The sequence below is a fragment of the Benincasa hispida genome, chromosome 4, assembly GCF_027475165.1.
Source record: "Benincasa hispida cultivar pf3 chromosome 4, pf3_genome.v1.1, whole genome shotgun sequence".
NCBI classification, from domain to species: Eukaryota; Viridiplantae; Streptophyta; class Magnoliopsida; order Cucurbitales; family Cucurbitaceae; genus Benincasa; species Benincasa hispida.
This window is the reverse complement of record NC_143481.1, coordinates 37,071,604-37,091,811: the sequence shown is the minus strand read 5'-3', so window position 1 is coordinate 37,091,811 and position 20,208 is coordinate 37,071,604. Positions and strand designations below refer to the sequence as shown.

At 36.3% G+C, this 20,208-nt stretch overlaps 1 protein-coding gene across 2 annotated transcripts in view; it reads left to right on the top strand.

Moving 5' to 3' along the window:
* Window positions 1-18,728, top strand: part of LOC120075488 (uncharacterized) — a 37,696-nt gene extending 18,968 nt beyond the window's left edge. The window contains exon 2 of one of the 2 annotated variants that reach the window (XR_016529257.1): window positions 18,544-18,728. The gene's annotated coding sequence lies outside the window, so the exon portion shown is untranslated. Of the gene's footprint in view, window positions 1-5,680; window positions 5,921-18,543 lie in introns of those variants that run through there. The other variant, XR_016529258.1, reaches the window with a different exon arrangement.
* The last annotated feature ends 1,480 nt before the right edge of the window (window positions 18,729-20,208 follow it).

Here is a 20,208-nt window from a genome sequence, read left to right as displayed (position 1 = left end):
TAGTGTTTTACTGGCACAATAGATAAGATGCAAAACTCTATCTTTTTGTTGGCTCAAGACTGTGCCCACCGCATATCCACTTGCATCGCATATCAATGCAAACGGTTGCGTTCAGTCGGGCGCAACTAGAATTGGTGCAGTGATGAGCGCATTTCTTAGCGTGTGGAATGACACATGCGTAATTAAATTTATATTCGTGATCAATATCGAGGAGCACACTTAGGGGTCTTGCGATTTGAGAGAAGTTGTGAATAAATCTTCGATAGAACCCCGCATGTCCCAGAAAACTCTTAAGTATTTTCATATTGACTGATGGTAGTAACTTGGCAATTGCGTCAATTTTTGCTTGGTCCACTTCCAATCCTACCTTTGATACCTTGTGACCCAGTACTATTCCTTCTTCTACCAGAAAATGACATTTCTCCCAGTTCAAAACCAAATTTGTTTCTATGCATCTCTTCAAAACTCTTTCCAAATTTGATAAACAAGATTCATAGGTATTGCCAAAAACTGAAAAAGTTATCCATGAATACCTCAACTGACTCTTCCAAGAAATCTGAGAAAATGGCCATCATACACCTTTGGAAGGTGCCTGGTGCGTTTCAGAGTCCAAATGGCATGTGATGGAATGCAAATATACTGAATGGGCATGTGAACATTGTATTGTCTTGATTTTTCAGCGTAATTGCGATCTGGTTGTACCCTGAGTAGCCGTCAAGAAAGCAAAAGAATTCATTTCTTGCAAGCCGATCCAACATCTGATCAATAAAGGGTAGTGGGAAATGGTCTTTTTTTGTGGCCAAATTCAGCTTGCGATAGTCCATGCATATCCTCCACCCCGTCGTTGTTCTGGTTGGAATTAATTCATTCTTGCTGTTGGTGACGACGGTCATACCCCCTTTCTCACTGCATTGGGCTTACCCAGCTACTATCAGATATGGGTTAAATGACACCTACATCAAGCCACTTCACAATTTCTTTCTTGACAACCTCCCTCATGGCAGGGTTTAGACGGCGCTGCCTCTCTACAGATCCGATTTTCCCTCTTCAAGATAGATCTTGTGCATGCAATACGAGGGACTGATCCCTCAAATGTCTGCTAAGGTCCATCCTAAGGCTTTAGCGTATTTCTTGAGGATTTGAATAAGTGCTTCCTCATTCTCTTTGTTCAGCGAGGCAGAGATTATGACTGGTAGAGTGTCATTGCCTCCTAAGTAAACGTATTTGAGGTGCACTTGTAGCGCCTTCAACTCCAACACGAGTGGTTCTTCTAAGGATGGCTTAGTTCGTTGTGTTGATCGTTCAAATAACTTTATTGATTCAAAATCGTGTCAGTCTGTATTGTGGTGCAATTCTCCTCCATCATTGCACCAATCTCAAAATCTTTTTCTTCAGTTGCTTCCTGAAACTTGTGCCATTGTCCTTCCTGCATTTCTCCAAAATACTGGTAGTTTTCCATATCATTTGGGTATTTTAATGCATTGAGAACGTTAAACTTCGCTTGCTGACAACGCTTATAGTGAGTTTTTACTTTTGTACGTCAATCAGCGCACACCCAGTTGCAAGAAATGAGCGACTCAATATGATCGACACCTCAGTATTAACTTCGTAGTCCAGTATAATGAAGTCAGCTGGAAAGATGAATTTGTCTACTTACACAAGCACATCCTCTATCTTTCCCTTCAGATGTGTTATTGACCTATCAACCAACTGCAACGTGACTGTGGTGGGCCTTGCGTTGCCAATGTTTAACTTCTTGAAGATTGATAGGGGCATCAGGTTAATACTTGCCCTTAAGTCACAGAGCGCGTTTCTGACTTCTTTCCCCCTGATCGAGCATGGAAATGTAAAGCTCCCCGGATCTTTCATTTTCTTGGGGATATTGTTCTGGAAGAGTGCACTACACTTGTAGTTTAGTGCAACGATTTCATTTTCCCCAATCTTCCTTTTATTGGCGAGTATATCTTTGAGGAACTTCATATAGCTTGGCATCTATTCCAGTGCTTCTACTAGGGGAATGTTAATATGTAACTGTCGGAGAATATCCAGGAACCTCTCGAATTGCTTATTATTGTCTTTCTTTTTCAACCTAGATGGGAATGGCGGAGGATCCCGCCATACATCTTAATCGATTGACTGTTCTTTTAGGTCCCTCACTTCTTGTGTTCTTAGGGCTAGAGATTGTTCCGGTGAGGGTGTTTGTGATGACTTTAGTTCTGGGGTCTGTGAAGATTCATTCTGCGTAGTGGTCGTTGCTTCTAAACTTGTGGTTCTGCTGTTCGTGTTTAAGTGGTCATTCTTGGTGGTTTCTTCTTTTGATCATCCTATTGATTTTGGTACTATTGACACGAGAACCGCCTTTTTACCGCTTCTCAATGTCACCGCTTGACATTGTTATTTTCCACTAGATCTAGGAGCTTTTGGGCTACCCAACCTGTACCTCTAAATTCCTAATGGAAGATGTTTGCGACTGAACGAGCGCATTATTCTTCTGTATGTACTCTTCGAGCAGTGCTTCTAAGGACGATGAATTGGATGAAGTGTTGGATGAAGTGGGTTGGTTGTGAAGTTGTTTGTTCTGATAATTATTTTGGCCTTGACCTTGGTGATGAAAGCCTGAAGGATTTCCTCTATTCACTGAATAATTGGTCTGCAAATTCCTCTGGCCTCCCTGGTTAGTTTTCCCTCCCCAACTGAAGTTGGGATGATTCCTCCAACCTGGGTTATATGTGTTGCCGAATGGGTTATTGTGGATAGAATATACTGATTGTTGGTTTGACGGGTAGGCTTCCACTGAATGAGCCTCTCCACATTATATACAATTCACTGCTGCCACTTGCATCAGTGCACTGGCTTGCACTGCATTTTAAGAGAGAGCTCCTTGATTTATGGCCATGTTTTGTAGAAGCAAGGTGACTGCGGCCATCTGGGTGGTCAGCATGGTCATTGTGTCGCCTGGTACAATGGCTCTGTCTGTTTTCCTTCGTTCTGTGCTTCTACCTCCGTATCCATCATCAACCAAATCATTTGTATTTCGCGACGATCTAGGATGAATTTTGCTTCGGTATAAGTCTTATCCATAAAACCTCATACTATTGAGGCGTCTGCGACTGCTTGCGTCGCTCTATTTAGGCCATTATAGAAAGTTTCCATAAGGACGCAATATGGAATCCCAATATATGAATAGTTCTTCACTAAACGTCGAAAGCGCACCCATGCTATGCTCAGAGTTTCATTGTCTGCTTGCTCGAAATTTAGTGCCTCTCATCGTCTTCTTGCGTTAATGGTGGGAGGGAAGAACTTCATAAATCTTTCTACCAACTGCTCCCAAGAGTTAATCTCATTTGGCTCCAAAGAATGGGCCCAGTTCTTGGCTTCATCTCTGAGTGTGTAAGGAAATAGATAGAGTCTGATGCCTTCAGGTGTCACGCTAGGAATGGAGAATGTATTGCACATCTCGACAAAACTGGTGAGGTGTGCATACGGGTCTTTTCCTTGCCAACCTCCAAATTGACTCGCATTTTTTATCATTTAGAGCATAACAAGTTTAATCTCGAACCTGACGTTTTCTTCCACTGTTGGTCTTTCGATACCAGGCGAAAAATCATATGAGTTGGGCGCTGCATAGTTTCTCATAGGAATATTGCGATCAGCAGCCAAGAAGACTAGGTCTTGCGGCGGTTGATTCATTCCTCGATTTACTTTGGGCCTATCATTGTTGTTGTTCGCCATATCTCTGCGATGCCTATTACGATCTTGGCATGGTCTTCTGCAAAAGGTTCTCTCAATTTTTGGGTTGGCGTTGAATTCTAGATCCATTCTAGTACTCATACACCGTCAGCTGCTCTTCGCTTAAGCACACTGTACTCCAGAAACCTGTCCTGCACAATATCACAAAAATATTAGCACTAAAGTTGCCAATCCCTAGCAATGATGCCAAAAATTTGTTGTGGGGTGGTGTAATGTCACCGTAAAATGATAATATGTGATGTCTTAATCACGCTACCAGATAATATATGCGATGCTACAAAATTCAATGTAGAATGCCAATCAATGCGTTCATGTAGTTTATGCGTGTCACAAGTTTTCTTGCGATGAAACCAAGTATAATTCCACTGCAAGTTTCTCAGAATGATCTGGGTCGAACACGGGGATTTTCGATGCTAATGCGACAATGATGTGATATATGCGACCGTAAACAAATTAAGATTGTGAGGTGCTGAAAAGTAAAATGCGATGATAAATGAATAAAAAGGTAAATAAATCTGAAGTTGTACAAGGTGTGTGTGAGAGAATGTGATGGCAAGTCTTGTGGATAGAATCAGAGTGAGAACAAGTTTGGGGAAAAGAACATCGCAAGTTTGTCAATCCTATTGAGAATGCAACTAAGGTTCCGTTTTCCTTTGGCTTACACTTCTCGGTGATCGCCTGCGTCACCATATCTCTATAAAGATTAGGGATGAACGTTTGTGAATGCAAGGTTGTTTCCATCTCTAGAAATACTTCTTGCTTTAGTTAACGCATTCTATCAACCTTCTTTCAATTTCATATAGGAAGCAAGTTTTCAAGAAACTGCTCGTGTTTTAGCAAAAGCCGCCCTCTAAGGTCGTATCGATTGATTGAGAGGTTTGAAAGAGAATGTTGTTCTAGGAGGAATGATACCCATTGGTACCAGATTCAGAGAATTAGCGCACCATTCGAGGCAACATAACAATATTCATTTAGAAACGCCCCCAAAAAAAATTTTTGAGGGGGAAATGAGAGATATTTTGTTCCACCATAAAGAATTATTTGATTTTTGCATTTCAACTAATTTACATGATACATCAGAACAAGCATTTCTAGGATTTAATGATTCATAAAAATGGAGTCATCATGTTAACTAGCCCTGTTGATTTGGTAATAAGATAATAATGAATAGAAAAAAATTAATGGCTTGGATCGTGTATGAACAGGAGAGGTGGATTAGCATCTTCACTTTTGCTCTCGCAGGTGAAGATGCCATTGAACATGCATTAATTAAACTTAGCTGACTTCTTCAACATGGATTGACTTACTCGCTTGATAACGGGAAGAAATGCACGTTATCATAGTGCTAAGTTCTTAAACAATGTTGGATTGCTTGATAAAACATGTTAAATTGCATCCATCAAGCATCAATTTCATAATATTGCGATCGCATGCGTTCATCGTATAGAAACAGTTGATTTTTGTGTTTTTATGCAGAATATGCGTTGACGTAATGCAAGAATTATGATCATAGGAAATCATTGGTCGAGCACAACTTCACTGCAAGGCTTTGCGATGATTGTGTTCACAAACATTTGCCCGAGAAGGATTGCCGCAACTTGGTCAGCTCAACATTGGGCACATCTGGGTGAAAGGCTAATTAATCGCGATGAGACAGAAAGCTGATGACAGTCGAATCCAAATTAAGTTGACAGTCGATAACAATCACAAGTACATTCACAAGTACATTAAGTTGACAGTCGATAACAATCACAAGCTGATGACAGTCGCATTAGTTAGGAATTAAAGCGTCCCATCTATACAATCAAGAGAAGCCGCCGTTCACCTTGGATGTTCTATAAATACCAGAGGCATCCTTCAAAAAAGGGGTTCACCATTCTTTAGTTCGAAGTTTCATACGTCCTTGTTCATAGTTTTCTTTTGTTTCAAGGTGGACGCGAGAGAGGAAGGTGGTGCTGACAGATCGTTCCGGTAAGCTTGGAAGAGCGCCAGAAGCTTCAAGGACAGAGAGAGGGCCGACGCCTGTGGAAGCGGGAATATCTTTAGAATCGAATAGAGATTACAGTGTAAAAGCCTCGGTCAGCAAGGAATTGCTACCAGGCTCTCTACTTTTAATTTCCATTGTTATTTTGTACTCCACTCATTTATCGAAATGGAACCTATTTCTCTATATCTGTTCACTCTCTGTTATTTATGCTTGAGTAGCTAAATCAGTTGAATGGGTTGAGAAGCATTTAGCTAGCAGAACTAGGGAATCATTATGCTATGTGATTATCTTGTATTATGTATACTTCATTCGTCCATTAGAGATACTCGGGAGGGTAGTCCAAGGACAGGATCTAGGCTTGGGAAGGTCAGGTTAGAATCTAGGCTTGGGAGGGTCAGATTAGAACGCATAATCAAGAGATAGGAGCTTAGGAATAAGCACTATTTGTTATCAACGCATCACATGCATCTTAGAGATAGGATATGATTGTATGTGGTCACTTTGCTTTCATGCATTTTGCATCATCGCATAGGACAAAAGTAGAGACTTAGGAATAAGCTCTATGGACACTTTTGCATTCAACATATGCGTCCTAGACTTAGGAACATCATATTTGCATTGGTAAATGACTTGTTGTGCATGGTGGTAGCATGATTGCATAGTCTGACGCATTCCTAAGTAACGCTAGCTAAAGATCTTCCCAACCCGTTCACGCATACTTAGTGCATCTATCACACAACTAAATTTTCTCAAATCCACCGCATTTGTTTATTTTCTCATTAACGCAATCAACAACAACCCAACAATTTATTTATTTGGCCACTACAAAGTTTTCATAAAAATTACCAACATAATCTATTTTCACAAGTTCTTGAGTTCAACCCTAGACTTACCAGGAAACTCAGTGGAATTTACACTTGAATTCCGCTGAGGAAACTTGAGTGCACAATTCAATTTCATCAATGCATATCATCCACATTTCCATTTCATAAAATCGAGCATCATCGCTCAATCCTTCCCCTATACCTTGGAGGTTTAGTTACTCATGGTGAGAGAAATGGAAGATGAATGCGTTATGGTGAACAAAGAGATGAAGATGAAGATGACAATGATATTAACTTGTAAAGATAAAGCGTTTGTTACAGAGATATGAATGAAAGATAGGAAATGAACAACAATTGATGAATGAAAAGTAAGAACAGTTGAGAGCAGCGTGTCAATGTCTTGGCACGGATCCCGATCGGGCTATTTTGCTTGCCAGCGTGATGGAGGAATGAGGTGGAGAACTTTCTTCTTAGGAGAGCTTGAGGGAAGAATGTCCCTTGCACATAACTTCTTTTCGTCTCATTTTCCATGTGTTTTTCCTCCTTTGTGCTGAGTGTTGATGTTGCTATTTATAGACTTTAGCACCACTATCGTCAGTGGTCCCGCTCTGAAAAGTTACTTTTTCTTGCCGAGGCTTGGTGGGAATGTCCGCTCTGCTCCACGTTCAATTTGTAAGGTCGTACATCAGAAAAGCTATACAATTTCAGAAATCCCCGAGAATACGTTGCTCTTTTTGTCCACGAGCAATCGTCACATGTGGTGATACTTGTTACCTGTAAAACAAAGATTTGGACATCCTTTTTTCCATCGCAAGTGGTCAGCGAGTGTGTTTCTGATACTTTCACAATCTTTTCATTTCTAAGCCATTTTAATATGTTTGATGCAACTTTTCCTTCCTATTGCCGTATATTCTAAGTAAGGTGATATAAATAACTTGTATTTTACCAGTTATCATGTACCATTACATCGAAGAAGGAAAGCGGGAATATTTTCTCCAACTTAGAAAGTATGACTATGATGTCTGCTTGTAAAAGTATCACTTGTGTTTCTGATACTTTCACAATCTTTGCATTTTTAAGCCAATTTTAATATGTTTGACGCAACTTTTCCTTCCTATTGCTGCATATTCTAAGTAAGGTGATATAAATAACTTATATTTCTACTAGTTATCATGTACCATTACATCAAAGAAGGCAGGCGGGAATATTTTCTCCAACTTAGAAAGTATGACTATGATGTCTACTTGTATTCTGTTCAAATCACTTACACGTATTGTTTTTGCACATAAGTCACGAAAGAATATACACAATTCAACAATAGCAGTCTTTACGTTCTTTGATAGATATGCTCGAATACCAATAGGGAGTAGTCTGTGAAGCTACACATGATAGTCCTGTGTTTTCAGCGCCGATATTTTTCCATCTTTGTCATTCACATATTCGTGATATGTTAGACAATAATCCATCAGGAAATTTCATTGATTTCAAATACTTACAAAATGAAATCCGTTCACTATTAGTTAATGTGTACGTTGCACGTGGTTTTACAAATTTGTTATTGACCTGTATTAGGTGTAGGTCTTTTCTTATTTTCAAATCTTGTAAGTCTAATCGAGCGTTCGTTTTATCCTTTGTATTTCCTTCAATATTTAACAATGTGGCCACCAAATCATCGCATATGTTTTTTTCAATATGCATTACATCCAATTTATGCCGGCAACAATAGTCTGGACCAATATGGAAGTTGGAAAAAAAAATATTTTTCTTAGTCCAGTTTAGAATTCCTTTTTTTATCTTGCTTTGATGGATGTTTGCTAAGCATAGAAAAGTTCAACATATTTATTTGTTGTAAGATCTTTTCTCCATTCATTATGACTGGAGGAGGTCTACGTTTAACTTTTCCATCATGTTGCCTATTTCGGCGCCAACTATGATTATCTGGAAGATAACGTCGATATCCCATAAATGATACTTTCTCTCTTATCCTGAAGGACAAATTATCTTCTTTGCATATTGGATATGCTTGATAATCTTTTGTACTCCATCCAGATAGGTCACCGTATGCAAGGAAGTCATTAATAGTCCATAATAAGGTGGCATATAGTTGAAAAAATTTACCAGTAACAGAATCATAAGTTTGCACACCAATTGTCCATAACTCTTTCAACTCTTCAATCAATAGTGCAAGTAAACATCAATTTCATTTTCAGGAGATTTTGGACTAGGTATGAACAAAGACATGAAGAAGTTTCTTTCCTTCATGCATTTCCTAGGGGGAAAATTATAAGGAATAATCACCACAGGTCGCATACTATAAGAAGTACTCATATTTCCAATGGATTGAACCCATCTGAAGCTAATCTCAAACGAACAATTTAGGGATCTAAAGCGAAATGAGGAAATTCATGACCAAAATATTTCCACCACTCTGTATCAGCTGGATGTCGCAATACATCTTTCATTTCAACTCGCTTATCTTTATGCCATCTCATGTCAGAAGCACATTCTTTTGATGCAAACAATCATTTTAATCTCATTACCAATGGAAAATGATGCAATACCTTATGTGGTATTTTTTTTAACCTTTCCATCATTAACTTTGTACCAAGACTCACCACAAATGGGGCATTATTGCAAATTTGCAAATTCTTTCCAATACAATACACAATCATATTTGCATTCATGAATAGACTTATAATCTAGGCCTAAATCACGCAATTTTCACTTCGTTTCAAAAAAGGAAGTAGGTATAGCGGTGCTAGTTGGAAATGCTGCTTTTAACAATTCCAACAACATGTCAAACGATTTGTGACTCCAGCTGTTAAGAACTTTGATATGCATCAACTTCACTAAAAAGTTTAAGGATGAAAATTGCGAACAACCCGGGTATAGTTCATTAAGTGCTTCGGTCATTAAAACCTCGAATAAGTTCGTGGTATCTCTTTCTTGACCATTAGAGGACATTTCATTCTCAATCCCTTCTTCATTTGCATATTCGTTTTTAATTGGAACTTGTAGATCGATTTAACATCTCATTTTCTTCGTCAACATTACCCTTTATACTATCTACTTCAACATTGTGTATTGAATGAGTTGTATGAATTTCAAAACCTCTACATAAGTTTACTGGCTCTCCATGATATATCAATTCACAATATGAGGGAGATATTCCATATATTAATAGATGTCGTTCCATGATATCTAATTTTTTCCAGATTGAATTCATACAATTCTTGCATGGACATCTTATTCGTCCGGAATCATTAACATGAAACTTCACCACATCTAAAACCTGGGATACTCCTTCTCTATACTCCACTGATAACTTATTCCTTATTTTAATCCATTTTTTATTCATCCTTAAAAATAAATCTTTTTTGACCAACTTGTAACCCAAAATAATAACCTGTATTAAGCATGAATTTTGATTAATTTAATAAACAATTTGATCAAAGGACAAAGGACAAAGCCAAATTTGATCATGTTTTCTAAATCATGTTTTTCTAGACATACTTTTTACAACTTGTAGATAGATTTTTATAGCTTCCAAAAACGTCTCTATCGATAGGGATTGAGGACAACAATTGTAGAAATGACAACCATTGCACAAACAATAGCTTCCAACTTGAAACAATTGCACAAACCAACAATAGCTGCTAACTTCAAACAATATGTCTAATTTTATACTGAAAGAACCAATATTCTAGGACATCCACTATTAAAAGATATTCTGAGATATCAAATATAGCTCATTAAATGAAGCAATAAATTTTCATTCCAAATCTCTATGGTTGAATCCTGACCCAATGATAATTGAATTCAAAATAATTTTATATCCAAAAATGCATATAATTCAACATAACTCACCCAACTCAAGGCATGTTAGGGACCCAAACGCCCTCATAGTTTGTAGTATTAAATGTAAACTCTTTTATTTAAGGTTCAGTGTTCAAATTCTTCAATATACCTTACATTTATTGTACTAAAAAATTATTTAACATCCATATATATATATATATATATATATATATATATATATATATATATATATAATGCATGAAAGAAGCTATATCTGCTGGCACTAAGTTAACTATAAAGGTCTTACTAGGGTTTTTCTTTTTGAAGAATTTTTTTATAAAATTACTTAGGTTTAAGTTTGGGCTTGTACTTTAGAAATGCTCATTCACATTTTCCAATTTTTATTAATTTGTTTCTAGAGATTTCGTAACAGAAAATTTAATTAAAATTGAAAAATTAAAGTTGATGTGATACAAATTTAAATGACAAAATAGAAGAATGAAAGCACTCTAGATTGACACTAGTAGTTACTTAATAGTAGTAATGAATTTTAAATTCTAAGATGACCATTGATTTAATATGTTTTATTGATTGAAAAAAAATGGGAAAATCATAGAAATTGGCAAAAATCATAGAAAATCATAGAAAAGGCAAAAATCATAGAAAATCATAGAAAAGGCAAAAATCATAGAAAATCATAGAGAAGGCAAAAATCATAGAAAATCATAGAAATGGCAAAAATCATAGAAATTAGAGAGAAGAGAACTCACGAAACGACGGCGACGACGACAAACGAACGGTGGCGAACGAACTATCTCGGACGGCGATCGACGACCAACGACGACGGACAAACCAAACGACAGCGAATCTTCGAACCACCGATGACAACGCTTCAATCTCTTGGATGAATGATGCATGGAAAATGGAGAGTAAATATGGATGCATCTTATGATATGCGTTGATCTCCATGCGTCGATGGTCATGTATTGGACTAAGAAATATGCAATATGTGTTTAGGAATATATGTGATGACCATGCGTTTCTGCCACAATTTTTCTTGCTCTCTCATCAAGTATAGCGAGAATGCAAATTTTTCGGGATGATCCGAGGTCGAACTCAGGGACTTGTAACTAAATGTTGCTAAGTAATGCGTTTGAGGCGATGAATAAAAGAATAAGGAAGTTAAAGGGCTATGCACTACTCCTACTCCTAACTAAATAGATTAAGCGATGGAAGTGTGACTATGAGAGTTGGTAGAGATGCAGCAACTGTTAACACATAATAAAATGCATGAGAAAAATAGATAAAATGGTGGAGGGGATAAATTCACCGCATCATTAAGCTTGATCGCAAGGGTAATCCTAGCCAGCACAAGTTATGTGATCATGCTATACATAAATATACACGTGCGATGCATATGCAAAAATGTCGATAGAACTTATTTCTAAGTTTCTATTTTTACTTATGTGCACATAAGACAAGATGACCGCATACCACTCTATTCTATTTCTAGGGTGCATGCGATGTGTAAATAGTAGATAGAACTTATTCCTAAGTTTCTACTCTTGCTTATGCGATTCTAATCCGACTCTTTCAAGCCTAGATTCTATCTTTAGACTACTCTCTTAAGTATGTTCAAAAGGTGAATGATGCACTCATAAGACAAGATGATCACATAAAGCATGGTTGACATAAGATTATTCCTATCTCTAGGAACACTGCTTACTTTGCTCAGTGCGTTCCACTACTTACCCTCTCGGGCAATTAGTCGCAGCTGATAAGCTCATAGACAAGCATTGTTACAGCCTCACGCTAAGTAAAGAGGATTTACTCACTATACTTGCGCAACGTACACCTCTCGGTGGTTTGCTAAATGCTTCATATGTCTATGCCACATGATTAAGTATGCGATACTCTTGCAATCTTACTAGTTCGTTGCAATGAAAGTAAGGGTTGATAAAGAAGAAGTTAATGAAGATTGAGTCGAAGGAAATAAAGAGATGCATTGATTACAAAATGTATTAATGTCTTAAGCCAGAATGTAATACAATACAGAGATAAGAAGAGAAGTGGAGGGTTAAATGTAGGCAATCTCTTGCTTCCATCAGATGTGTGTCAAGCTACCGGTGGTGCCATGGATGGGCGGTGGAGTAAATCTCTTGCGATCTCTCTCCGACAAAGCTCCAGTCGTCACTTGGAATGGGTGAAGGAATGAAGAACTCTCAAAGAATGTCTTATCACGCTCTCATCTGTGATCACAAGGATTTGCCTTAAGGAAAAAGCTCGGATACCTTGAATTTGGGCTCTAAGGCTCTATTTATAGAGCTCAATCGCCAATAACATTAATGGTCCCGCTCTAAATCTCCGCCATTAACAGCGTGATTGTCTAGCTTTGAACCTGCCACTAACAGCACGGTAGGTAAAATGTCAACATCATTTTTTCGGTACTCCTAGGGTATTCATGCGCGCTTTTGCCAAAGTACCGTCGCATTCCACCAACCTTGCGATCACCCTTCTATCATGGTTATTACTTTATAGCCACAACATCCATGCGATGAACGCATCCGATCAATAGCCGCAATGTCCATGCGATGGACATACGCGATCACCCTTGTGATGGTTTGGGATTCACCGCATGTGATCGATTCCTGCAATAGCTACAAAAATAGATATTTCGACGCAAAATAACGCATAATCTTGGGTTAGTGGGGATTTCCTATACTGATCGACGCAAGTTCACTTTTCACATGAATTCTTAGTATAATCACCTTATATTCTACTTGTTGGCCCTCATAATTCTAAATAAGAGGCTACAATAACTTGTATTTCTACCAGTTATCAACAAACGACGAAGATGCAATGCTTCACTCTTTCAGACAATGAATCTCACTTTATAGGACGAACAAACCGACAACGACGACGACGGCCAAAAAATCTTCTAGGATTTGAGAAATTGGGCAGAAGAGAAGGCAGTAGATGATCTGCCTTCTGGAACTGGGATTTATACCAGATTTCCCGATGGCCATCGATGGTCATTGGGAGAATCGTCGGGAGTTCCCAAGGAACTCCCAAAAATTAAATAACCCATTGGGAGTTACAATAACTCCCGATGGGCTATGTCACACCCTCAGAAGTTTGTTGCTATCTCCTGACGAATGGTATATGTCATCGGGAGTTGTTCCCAACTCCCTATCTCCCGACTACCTATCTCCCGATGGCGGATTTACGCGTCGAGAGATCCTCTTTTTCTTGTAGTGACACGATCATATAGTAAATTATAAACAATCGTGTATAAATTATTACACGATCATATAGTAAATTATAAACAATCGTGTATAAATTATTACACGATCATATAGTCAATTATAAACAATCGTATAGTAATTTATACACGATTGCATAGTAATGTATAAACAATCGTATAGTAATTTATATACGATCACATAGTAAAAGATCGCATAGTAATGTGTAAACATTTATAAACGACTGTGAAATCACTTTCTTACGTTAGGATTTGCGCTTTTCACAAAATTAGGATTTTCATTTGGGTTACGAATTTGAATGATCGTTTGTCACACCGCACTACCTAGGAGGAGCGTTGTCGTCTTCCGGCGTGGTCTGTCTTCTCTGTTGCCAGAAAATGCCGTATGTGAGCTTCACGTGGCCCCAAAGGGTACTGTCTCAATGTCACAACCCCTTCCAGGCTTACCACTTTCACCTAAAGAAGATGTGAAGACAGTAAATATCACCCTTTTGTGATACTTACTGTCCATCTTGACCTGTTTTGTTTAACCTTACAATTAACCAAAGGTAATTTAAGTTAAACTCTTATTACAAACAACTTAATGTTTATACAACTCCTGTTAATACAAATCCCAAACTCAACTTAAACAACTCCAACTCCTAAAGTACATAAACTCATAAATAGCAAACTTAAACCTTGAAGTGTGACAGACCTTAACCTTAAGTGGCACCCTGAAACTCTTTCCTTTTCTCTACTTGGGGAAGAAAAAAAACATTTGGAAAATATAAGCTGGGAAGCTAAATGAGTGACATTTTATGAAACAACCTTTTATGTTTGAAAACATTTTTGGAATCTTATAGAAACACATACTTTAAAACTTAATCAAGAAACTCTTTTCAAAGCATGAAATAGAGGAATACCTTTCACTGCATGTTTAAACCATTTCGAAGCATCACATGAATTTTATTTAAATCCATGATAACACATGATAAATCAATCATCAAACCTGTACCCGAAGATCCCTAAGGTGGACCAACTCAACACACCTAGACACTGAGGTGGAACTAACTCAAAATACTCAGTTATTAAGGTTGAACCAACTCACCACACTAAGTCTTTGCTAATGCGGAACCAACTCAACGCATAACAGCTGTCATACGTGCATGTAGAGCTCAAGTATCTCATCTTGGGTACTAGATCTAATGGTTTGAAAACCTATTTCTCAAACCATCACTTTTCAGAATATCGCATGAGAAATCAAACAAGCGTTTGTATTTAAATCCACAACTCAATGCATGATGATGAAAAAATATTTATCAATACAGAAGGAAATCGGATTCCCACGGAAACGTGTGATCGCCTTGCATTTTAAAAAACGATTTTATAAAACATAATAATAGTGAATTAATTCACACAAAATAGGATAAACATTCAAATAAGCCTACCCATGCTCCTAATGAATAAGAAGAGAAGAAAGGGAAAAAGAAAACTCACCCTTGAACCTTTCTTCATGTTTTCCTCTCTTTTACACACGAACAAATTTGAATCTCTCAACGAATAAAGATACTACTGCAAGAGCTTCTCTGTTATACTCTAGGATTCTAAAGAACTAGATGTGTGGGCTCTAACACCTTGGAAGAAGGATGAATGTTCTTGAGAGAATAGAGAGATTATAAGAGTGGATGCTAAGTTTTATATTCACAAAATAAAAACCCTTACCTAAATGAGTTATAATAGTGTATTTATAAGGAGAGGGTTACCCTCTCTCTAAGTTTTTCCCACTTTTCATCATTTATTAATTGATTAATTAACTATTAATTAATCAATTAGCATGTAAATTAAATAACTATATATTAAATCATATTTAATATACAGTTAATTAAATATCACATATTTATACTAACCTCCATTCTCCATTAGTTGTTAATTAATTAACTAACCATTAATTAATTAATTAACAAATAAATTAAACACCTATATAATAAATCATATTTAATATATGGTTAATTAATTAACATATAAATATCACATATTTATATGCATACATTCTTTATGAATCCAATTCATATAAATATAATATTTGAATCCCATCCAAATACATATCTCTAATACTGTAATTCTATATGAACCCAATTCATATGAGTTTAATATTCGAATCTCATTCAAATACATCTCTCTTATGTAGTTTGTATTATAGATCATATCTATAATTAACCATATTCTATAATGTATCAGAATACACTATATATTAATCATATTAATATAAAATTCCTTTAAGTAATTTAAGTAATTTAAATAATTCAAATCATTCCTCTTTATTATCCTTAGCAAGATTACAGAGGGATCTTATGAACCCGCAAATTAGAAGCTCCAATGATATGAGATTAATTAATTAAACTCTTTAATTAAATTAATCAATGTTCATTAACTACCCGTCACTCCAGTAAAGACCCATAGCTGCACTCTTCGCACTGTATATTGTCCATGGATATAACCAATCAACAATGAGTCAACCCTTCACAAATTGCTCATAACTATAACTAGATTAAAATACTGTTTTACCCTTGTAGTTACATCTAAGTTCTTAAGTACCACTGATTCCTCCAATAAACAAAGAGTTCATAGTCTAACTATAAACTGACACCTCTCGGGCCAGGGAGAGGTTGAGGCCTCATTGTTAAAGAGGGAAGCAATTTATCTACTTTCACTATGATCGGAAAGGAGTGAATTCCTTCTTGTATAGGTATGTTACCAGCTCCTTACTTGGAAAAATTCCCAAAATGGTAGGCTTATTGAGTCGGTTAACTTGGCCGCTCTCACCTATACAGATCAAAAGTTTGCCCTCATAGATAAGAGTTCACAGCTCACTCAGGATTAAGGTCAAGTCCTCTATGTCATCCTAGTGAAATGTTAGTTTCTTCAAGTAATGGTATATAAAGTAAAACCAATAATTTCATGTTTTATTCTTGTATAAACTCTTTATACAGGATACCTCCACTTGCATGTGTCCACATCAACAGTATGACTCATATTGTTTGTAACATTTACAACTCATGTAACAATTACAAAGTGCACCGTATCCATTTACCAGGATAAGGAACCCAACCTTATCCATTTACTGCAAACCTTCTAGGTTATAACTTGAACATGAACCACTTGTTTGTCTACCACGTACTGTTCAAGTGACATTGTATGTAACATCTCGAATTTTTCAAGTAATTTGTATTAAATTATCTTGAAATATTTGGGCATTATTATGATAAATTGCGGCTAAAACTTTAATTTGAGAGGCAAGATAATCAATTTAAAAGATATTTGTAAAGAATTGGAATTTTAATTCAATTTAAGGAAAAAATGGATTAATTTATTTTGGGAAAAGTGTGTTTTTAAATTGATTAAATACTTGGAAGGATGTAATTTATCTCAACTATTGGATTGCACGTTCCCGTTTGGAGCCAAAATTAAATTACTTGGAGAAGTTAATTGGTTTGAGATCAATTTGATAAAAGATTTGAAAATTTTGGATTATTTGGATAAAGATTTGAAAATAAAGAAAAAGAAAAGAATTAGGATTTTGGAAATTAAAAGGAATTTGAAATTTAAGAAGGAAATGGGGCATTGTGATTCTAAATTTTATCCTCTTTAATTTTGGAGTTTGGATCCAAATTAGAGAAGATAATTAATTTAAATTGAGTTAATAAGAAAATTTTGGATTTTAATTAATTAGATGATGGATTTTCTAATTAATTGAAATATGAATTTCCTAATTAGAAAAAATGTCTTAATCAAAAAGGAAATCTAATCTATCTACTACTTCAATTTATGGAATCCCAAATAATTTTGAATTAGGAGTATTTTTCCTCTATACATACAACCATCCACTTCATTCCAAACCATTCATTTCGTTCCAAAAGGAGTTCAATTAGAGAGAAAAATCCCTTTTACTTTCATACTTTTTTTAGCTGTTCGTCGTTATGCATCCGTCGCTCACTTCCGCTCGCTAGATTTTTATTTGATTTGGAGCATCGATTCAAGTTTTTTAAAGTTGTTAGTGTACTATTCAACAAGTTCCAGAGCTTTTGAGTTCATAATTGATTAGAATCTTTAAGTGAAGTTTGGAATAAATTTGGAGTAAACAAAATGTTTGAGACATTAAGTCAAGTTTTTGTTGGAGACTGATTTCTTGGATTAATTTTGGAATTTCAATTTGAGGTAAGTAATCTTACTACTGGAATCGCCTATGTATCAGGCGATAAATTTAAGATTAATTATAAGGATTCTAAGACTGCTTACATCGAGATGCATATGGATAAATAAGTTGACCTTTGTTATGTTTTGAAGCATGTTATGAGTGCCAACATGAACTAAGTTAATTTGTTATTATGATTTGCTATATGAATGTTGAGCTTGATGATGCGTATTTGCATGTTGTGGGACTATGTTTTATGATGCATGTTATTTTTATGGTAGTGGTAGTTACCCCTACCCGTAATTAGATACCCACTAGAGGTGGTGATCTCCTTTAGAATTTCACTAGAGGTTTGTGTTTCCTTTGAGATTCACCGAAGGTGGTGATTTCCTTCAGAATTTCACTAGCGGTCTCGTGATTCCTATGGGATTCACCAGAGGTTTCATGTTTCTTTCATGATTCGCCAGAGTTACGTGTTTCCTTTGGGATTCACCAGAGGTGGTGATCTCCTTCGGGACTTCACCAGAAGTTTGTATTTCCTTCGGGATTCACTAGAGGTTTGCAGGTACACCTAATTTACGGTAGAGTGGGTTCAACTATTCACTAGTTAGCCATTCCATGGAAAGTAGAGATTTATGTACGTCCCATTAAAGAGTGACATTTAGAGGACATAGATGCTTAGCCTGACCCAGGTAGTGGTGTTACTTACTGAGTATTTTATACTTTTCCTTTCTTATGTTATGTTTTTCAGGTAAGTGCAAGGAAGTACCGACGAATGACAGAAGAAATCCGTGACTGTGCTATTGGGACTAGAAAGATGCTTCTGGTCATGTTTTCATGTTTTAGTGTTTTAAATTTCAGTCTTGATGTTTAAACTTAGAATTCCATGGTTGAAATTTTTATTTATAAAACTTCAAGAAACTTATTTTCAACTTATATTTTATGGGACCCTAGTTATTTAGATTTTACAAAAGTTATTTAGTTAATAAAATTTATTTGATTGAGTTAAAATTTATGAGAGAGTCGTTTTGGGATTTATGTATGCATGTAGCAATGGCCTAGTATAAGTCTAGGGAGTCGGGCTGTTACATCATATAACCTTGAATTTTATTTTATTGAATTGAATTAATGCAGTCTGAATGTCAAATAAAACACCTTTTATTTTATTAAATACATATAATTTATTTTTACAAATTAAAAAAAATATATGAGATTTAGGACACCAAATCCAACAATCTCCCGCTTGTTTTAAAGTGAGTGGGATGTACAGTATCAAATACAATATAATACACTAGGGTATAGAATATACCCAATGAAATCTCCTTTTCTCTAGGTTAAATGACTCATATCCAGTAGACCCAAACTTTCCAGGTGACCCTAAAAAACTTTAGCCCTGAGAGCCTTTGTAAATGGATAAGCAACGTTATGCTTCGAAGCAATCTTTGTGACGATCACATCTCCTTGTTGCATAATCTTCCTAATGAGATTATATTTGCACTCAATATGTTTTCCTCGTTTGTGACTTCGAGACTCCTTAGAATTTGCCACAACACCATTATTATCACAATAATGGGTGATCGGTAAGGTCATGTTTAGAACAACCTTTAAATCCGCCAGGAATTTTCTGAGCCAGACAACTTCTCTAGTAGCTTTACAAGCAGCTACATATTCTGCCTCCATAGTCGAATCCAAAATGCATCATTGCTTAATGCTATGCCATACTATAACCACTTCATTCAGAGTGAACACCGATCCTGATGTGGACTTCCTAGAATCCTTATCAGTATGAAAATTAGAGTAAGCGTATCCTGTAAGGATCAAATCCTTAGCTCCATACACAAGCATATAGTTTCTCTTTCTTTTAAGATACTTGACAATAGTTTTAATTGTTGTCTAGTGATCAAATCCTGGATTAGATTGATTCTTGTATTCCCACGTAGGACAAATGTCGAACCTAGTACATAACATGACATACATAAGGCTACCTACTGGAAATGCATAGGGAATCTGTCTCATTTCCTCAACTTCTTGAGGTGTCTTAGGACATTGTTCCTTAGAAAAAATAATTCCATGTCGAAAAGGTAATAAACCTTTCTTGGAATTTTGCATCGAATACCTGACAAGAATTTTGTTAATATACGATGCATACAACAATACTAGTGACTTGTTCTTACGATCCCTAATGATTTGGATCCCTATAACAAACTATGCTTCACCTAAATCTTTCATTTGGAACTGAGCAGCTGGCCATTCCATAATTTTGATTAGAGAACCTAAATCATTCCCAATGAGTAGGATCCACATACAACACTAAGAAAGCTATTGGAAACTGTCGATGATCTTCTTATAAACACAAGGTTCATCAATATTTTGATCAAAGCCATATAAGATTTGACCACAGTGTCAAATTTTATAT